Here is a 6,653-nt window from a genome sequence, read left to right on the forward strand (position 1 = left end):
GGTGGGAGGATGGGTTAGCCTGGTGGTGGGTATTGAGGAGGGCACATTCTGCATGGAGCACTGGGTGTTATGCACAAACAATGAATCATGGAACACTTCATCTAAAACTAATGATGTAATGTATGGGGATTAACATAAGAATAAAAAAAAAAAAGAATCCTTGGCTCAGCTTTTGACAAATGCCAATAATAAACTCTGTACTCTGAATTAGTTCATCGAGTCTTAGTGTCAAGCAGAGTACCATGTACCTGTTACCAATCCCAGGAGTGGATTCCAAACACTTCCACCCGCTGCATCTTGGTATGTGACAATACTTCACTCACACAAAAAGGAGATGGAGCGAGATCTGCTTCAACAGTGGGCATCGGTTCCCTGTGGCCAGTGGGTCCTTTGGCAGTGGGAGGCCCATGCAGGGCAATCAGCCTAAACACATCCCTCTCAGGGCTGTAGTGGAATAAACCCCCTTCTGTTCTCCTCAGGGAACAGATTTAACAGTGGAATGGGCCAGGGGCTTCATAACGTGAGACCCAGTCCCTCACAAGATGATAAACCCAGCACAGGCTGTTTGGGCTCCTTCTCTCTTGATAAGAAAGTGTTCCAGGCCCAAGGCTCATTCCTAAGCAGCTGAGAGGGAGTTGAAAGACTGCACTCATGAGACTGCCTTTTTCAATGCCTCCTATTTCTAGAGAGATATGTTGTCAAAAAGATATTCTCTTACTGGGAACAGAACCAATCAAGACAGTCCCTCAAATTATAGCCATACACTACAAGAGATGAGAAAAGGAACTCTATCAATAGCATCTAATCCTTTTTTCTAATTTCTTTTTTTAATTGATGTACAGCTGATATACAATGTTACATTAATTTCAGGTGTACAACACTGTGACTCCATATCACACATTACTCAGCACTCATAATGGTAAGTGCAGGCACCATCTATCACAATACAATATTATTACAATTTAATTGACTATATTCTTTACACTGTATTTTCATCTTGTGACATAGTTATTTTAGAACTGATTTTTTATTCATTAACTATCCCTTTGTAAATAGTACATTTTGTTCTTCATTTAGATTTCTTTTGATTATCTTTCTATATATTTCTATAAGTATGCCTTTTCCACTTGAGCATTTTATATAAAAAATGTACTTTGTTAAAATGGCAAATAATTTTTTTTCTGATTTGAGAATTGCAACTTAAAAAACAATGCTATACAACACACCAAAGAGTTCTATAAATGAAATAAAAATAGAACAAACAGACAGTAGTTGGTGAGAAGGTAGAGCAACGGGAACCTCATAAACTTGACATTCTAGGTAACTACTTGACAATGTCTAGTAAAACTATATGCATATCCTATATGTATATATAATAGGTGGATACACAATCCTAGGAATATATGCAAAATAAATCTACATATATTCATGAAAAGACTTGTAGAGTAATATTCACAGCATTATTTTTCTTCCAATTCCTGAAACAATAAAAACCCAAATGCCCATAAATAAAATAATGGATGAATAAACTGTGGTCTATTCATACAATGGGCTATCATACAGCAAAGAGAGCAACTGAACTATAACTGTAACCAAAAAACCTGGGTGATTCTTACATACCTCATGTTGAGGCAAAGAAGCCAAAGACATAGAAGAGTTCATTTGGTATAATTTATTTATATAATGTTTTAAAACAGGCAAAACTATTCTATATTGTTAGAAGTCAGGATAATGTTTATTCTTATAGTAAAGTGTAGTGGCTAGAAGAGGGTGTGCTGATGATATTGTGTGTTTTTATCTGGGTGCTGGTTACATGAGTGTATTCACTTTGTGGAATATGACTAAGCTGAACACATGATTTGGAGTCTCCTGTTTGTTTATTGTACTTCAGTGAAATATATAAAAAGCAAAAATAAAATAGGTGCTATGGCCCCATATATTATAAAACATATCAAAAAGTAAGTTGATAAATAAGTTTTGAAAATAATTACCTAGACTCTTTTGCTTAACATTTACTGGCCAGAATGTACCATTTCATATCTGCCTTCAGGATGTGGATTCATCATTTATTTATTTGTTTGTTTGTTTGTTTGTTTATTTATTTATTTATTAAGATTTTATTTATTTATTTGAGACAGAGAGAATGAGATACAGAGAGCATGAGAGGGAAGAGGGTCAGAGGAAGAAGCAGACTCCCTGCCGAGCAGGGAGCCCGATGTGGGACTCGATCCAGGGACTCCAGGATCATGACCTGAGCCGAAGGCAGTCACTCAACCAACTGAGCCACCCAGGCGCCCGAGGATTCATCATTTAAACGAGGAAAAAATATTTGAACTGAAGCTAAGCAAATGTGAATATATCTAAGTTCAAAGGTCAGCATGTATTGGAAAGTGTGAATCTCTCCAAACATATGCTTTTACTTAAAATAGTTCAGAAATCTTAATAGGATGCAGGTATCACTTAAAGAGCCAGCTATGAAATCCAAAGAGGCAGAATAACATTATTTGAACTTTAATTTTTTAAAAATATTACTTGTAAATGTAGATCTCCCTATAGTTCTTGGATTCTGATATTTTTCATTATTTTCCATTGAATAGCAATAGTTAGGGTCATTAAAATGAGAATGTGGTGGACTAAATTGGACTAAATTGAACAAGATTTCAAGATCAGGTATTTGTAAAATACTACCGAAAATACTGCTAAAAGTAAAGGCGACTTCGATTGACTTGTTTTCAAAAGGTTTTGCAGCCATACACTGCTACATTAATTCCAAAGCTGAATGTTGCTGACATGATTCTCCCTAGCTCTAATATTACATATTAGCTCTAATACGGATCTTACATATTCTCTAAGCTAGGAATTTTAAATGAATTTTCTGCTAGGCACATGTATGGACCACAAGCTCTAAAGAAATTATTTGGTATCTCAGGAAGTTTTTCTGGTCCAGTGAATGGTTCAGAGATTGATTGTTTACTGCTGCTTGCTAGTGGAGAGTTTATGGACTGTTTGCTTATTTCAAATGGTATAAACTTTGCCAGCAACAAAGTTTCCTGCAGAATGTCTCCTCAAGGAAAAATTCATCAGCATCTTAACTGTGAAGGCAAAACAAGATTCAGTTTTTTATATTAAACTATAGATTTTGAGACTCTATTGCAGAAGCTAGCTATTTTTTTTATTATTATTTCAAAAAAGAAAATGGTTGCTACATATTACATGCCTGTCTAGGAATATAGGAACAGAGAGAGTTCTCTCATTACTCACATTCTTATTGTCTCCAGTTTTCTTTTTTTTTAATATTTTATTTATTTATTTGAGAGAGAGAGAGCACACAAGTGGGGTTAGGGGCAGAGGGAGAGGGAGAAGCAGACTCCCTGCTGAGCAGGGAGTCCGATGTGGGGCTTGATCCTAGGACCCTGAGACCATGACCTGAGCTGAATCAACTGAGCCACCCAGGTGCCCCTAGCTCCAGTTTTCAATGTTAATTTTTGTTTTGAGTGAAACAGTCCACATTGTTCCTAACATTTGATTGCATAAGATTTTTTCCAAATATATTTTGCATAATTATTTTTTTTATTCAAACATTTAATAATGTATATATTGAACACTTTACTGTGTGCTTGTCATTGTTATAGATGCTGGAAATATACAAATCTATGACACAGGCACAAATCTTAAACCCTAGAAGAGTGTCTTGATAAGAGGATAAAAATAAATTGCTGGGTTCAAAACAGTATTTGCTGGTTTTATAAATTTCCAATTACTTTGTAGATGTGCTGCAGATCCCCCCTCAATGGGACATAATTTCATACTTTGTCTCTACCCACCCCCATTCCCACACTGTCTCCCTCCATACCCTGTCTCTCCTAGGTCTTGTCAAACACATTTGTGTATTAAAAGTTTCTAGTCCCTTGATAAACAACTGCTATTCTACATCTAATCCAAAATTTCTCAAACTCATAAGGTTAGAGAACTAATGCTATGGGATATATTTTGCTATGTATTAATCTCACTTTTACCTATAAGAAAATTGATGAAACAGTGAAAAGATTTATTAATTTTCATACTGTTTTCTTTATAGTCTCTTTCTCAAGTTCCACACTAAAGTAAGTACTTTTTATAAATCAGGTCAAATTAGGAGTGCCTGGGTGTTTCAGTCGGTTGAGCATCTGACTTTTGGTTTTAGTTCAGGTCACGATCTCAGAGTCCTGGATTGGAGCCCTTGTGTCAGGCTCTATGCTCAGCAGGGAGTCTGCTTGAGATTTTCTCCCTCTGCCCCTCCCTTGACTCACGCATGCACTCTCTCTCTCTAAAATAAATTAATTAATCTTTTAAAAAAATGAGGTCAATTATTTATGAATGACAACAAAATGAAAGTGTGACTATATTTTTTAAAATATACATATTTAGCTCCTGGAGACTGAAATTATCAATTATCAGATGTAGGGAATCTAAATGAATTCCAGTGCATCCAAATATAATTTAAGATTTTTCTCTAAAGACTAAAAGTAAAAATAGTTCATATAGAGGTTTTACATTTTAATACATACCATGAATGCTGGCATGCTACATATTTAATGCATTTAATTTTCCATACCACAAGAATAGTCATTTATATATTTGGCCAAAAATGATTAAGCATGTATAGGTTCTAAAAAAATGTTGCCAATCATAAAATGTAAAGGAATAAAATACAAATTAAATTGTTTTCATTCTACTCCATGTAACTAGAATGAAAAGGACCCTTTCACATGATTTACCAAAAGGAAGAATATTTAGATAAAAAGCTGTGAAATTCATTTATTTTAACTCCGTAAAGGGTCTTCCTAACATAGAACATTCCTGCTAAGCATTTTGTGCATTTTTTAACTGATATGTCAAAATTTGGAAATTCAAAGTGCTCTGAAAAGTCAAAGATTTTAACATGCATCCTAAAATATCTTATATCTTTGATATCTGAAAATAAATTGTTATAAAAGTTATCAAGATCTGTTTCTTATCACTTGGTTAAATCATGATATGGATTTCAATAAGTCATTATGCAGTCTGATTATTCTCAGTACTAATAAGAATGCATATATTTACAGGCCATGAATTTACATTTTTGGTAGGAATGTGGCTATGGGGATTGTCAGGAATGGACAGCAGAGGGTTACATTGCTTGGCTACTCTGATCTAGCAATCATTGTTCACAGCTAATGAAATTACTTGCATAAACCCTATTACATTATTGTCACTTAAATGTAAAGGGAAATTGTCCACTCCAATTATAAATTAAAGATTAAGAAGCATCGGCTTGACCCAAATGAATACTCCATGCCCAGTGGACCACTTATTGCTACTCTTATAGAGTATTTTATCTGAAAAATACCTAAAATTCTAAAATTATTTCAACCAAGGGCTGCTTAAGTGTTTTAGGACACAAAGTTCTTCAGGTATTCACTGAGTCATAAACAAACAATGTAGGCAAAAAAAAAAAAAAAAAATTGTAGACTGAGCTACTCATATCATGAGAGGTATTTTTACAGTTCACTTGAAAACTAATTTTTTCTCAAGTATAAAATTATCTTGTGAAAATAATTAACAAGCTAAGAATATATTAAAGTATAAGAGTATACTTTATGTATATTAAATACTCTGAAGCAACATGACCGTCCTATTAGAGGTTGGGACAAAAGAGTCAAAATGCTTCTAAATGGGAAGGAACAACAAATTCTTTGCCTCTGAGCTTGTATTGTCAAATTTAAGTGTTGTAATATGGACCACAATAATACCATTAGGCAAACTCAGTCTCTTTGCTGTTTTCCTGGGCTTAAAAGAACTGAAAGGAAAGACAGTGTGGTTATATGCTTATAATTACATTAAAATACAGTGTTTTATCTGCATAGTCATTTACTGTTTACATATAAGATAATGTTTAAAGAAAAAGTGCTCTTTTTGGTAACCCATTTGAAATTTGAAAAATAGTTTCTCTTTTCTATTTTTGCATGCATGATCATTATTCCAACAGTTGTTTGTTAAATGAGTTTAGCTACCTTTCTGGGCCATGTGTAGAGGTAATGAAATATAGGAATCTGAAATTTTGTCTAAGATTCCTTAACAGAAAATCCACTGCCCCTCATACTTATCTGACATTCACCTGCCATAAGCAAAAGTGAATGTTCTCTTAATAATTCTTGATAATTCTCTAAATCATTTATATATAAACTACAATTATGAAATTATATCAGTGTGAGATACTAAAAACATAGATTATAAAAATAAATGTAAAATAATAAATGTTTATAAAAATATTTTATTCTCTTAACATGGAATCAGTAACCTTTTCAAGAGACAGAAAAAGCAAAATTAAAATTCAAATGAGAGATTTCTTTGAGATGAAGGAATTGAGGGAGTGATTATGGATGTGAATTTGCCCAGAAAAAGGAGTAGCATTTAAACATGTTCCTTAGTTTTGAGAAAACAGAGCCAAAGAGCAGGAGAAAAAACTAAGAGACATTTATGGCAATGGATGTGAAGGACATCTTACAAAGTGACTGAAGCAGATTGGAAAATAAGGTAGGAAAACTTACCTAGGTCTAGCCTGAAGAGCTTTTAATGACTAACCTATGACTTAGAACTCTGTTGTCACATCTCTATAAAGTTGTAAAAGAGGC

The sequence above is a fragment of the Mirounga leonina genome, unplaced genomic scaffold (genome assembly GCF_011800145.1).
Source record: "Mirounga leonina isolate KUSES-001 unplaced genomic scaffold, KU_Mleo_1.0 Mir_168, whole genome shotgun sequence".
Lineage (NCBI taxonomy): Eukaryota > Metazoa > Chordata > Mammalia > Carnivora > Phocidae > Mirounga > Mirounga leonina.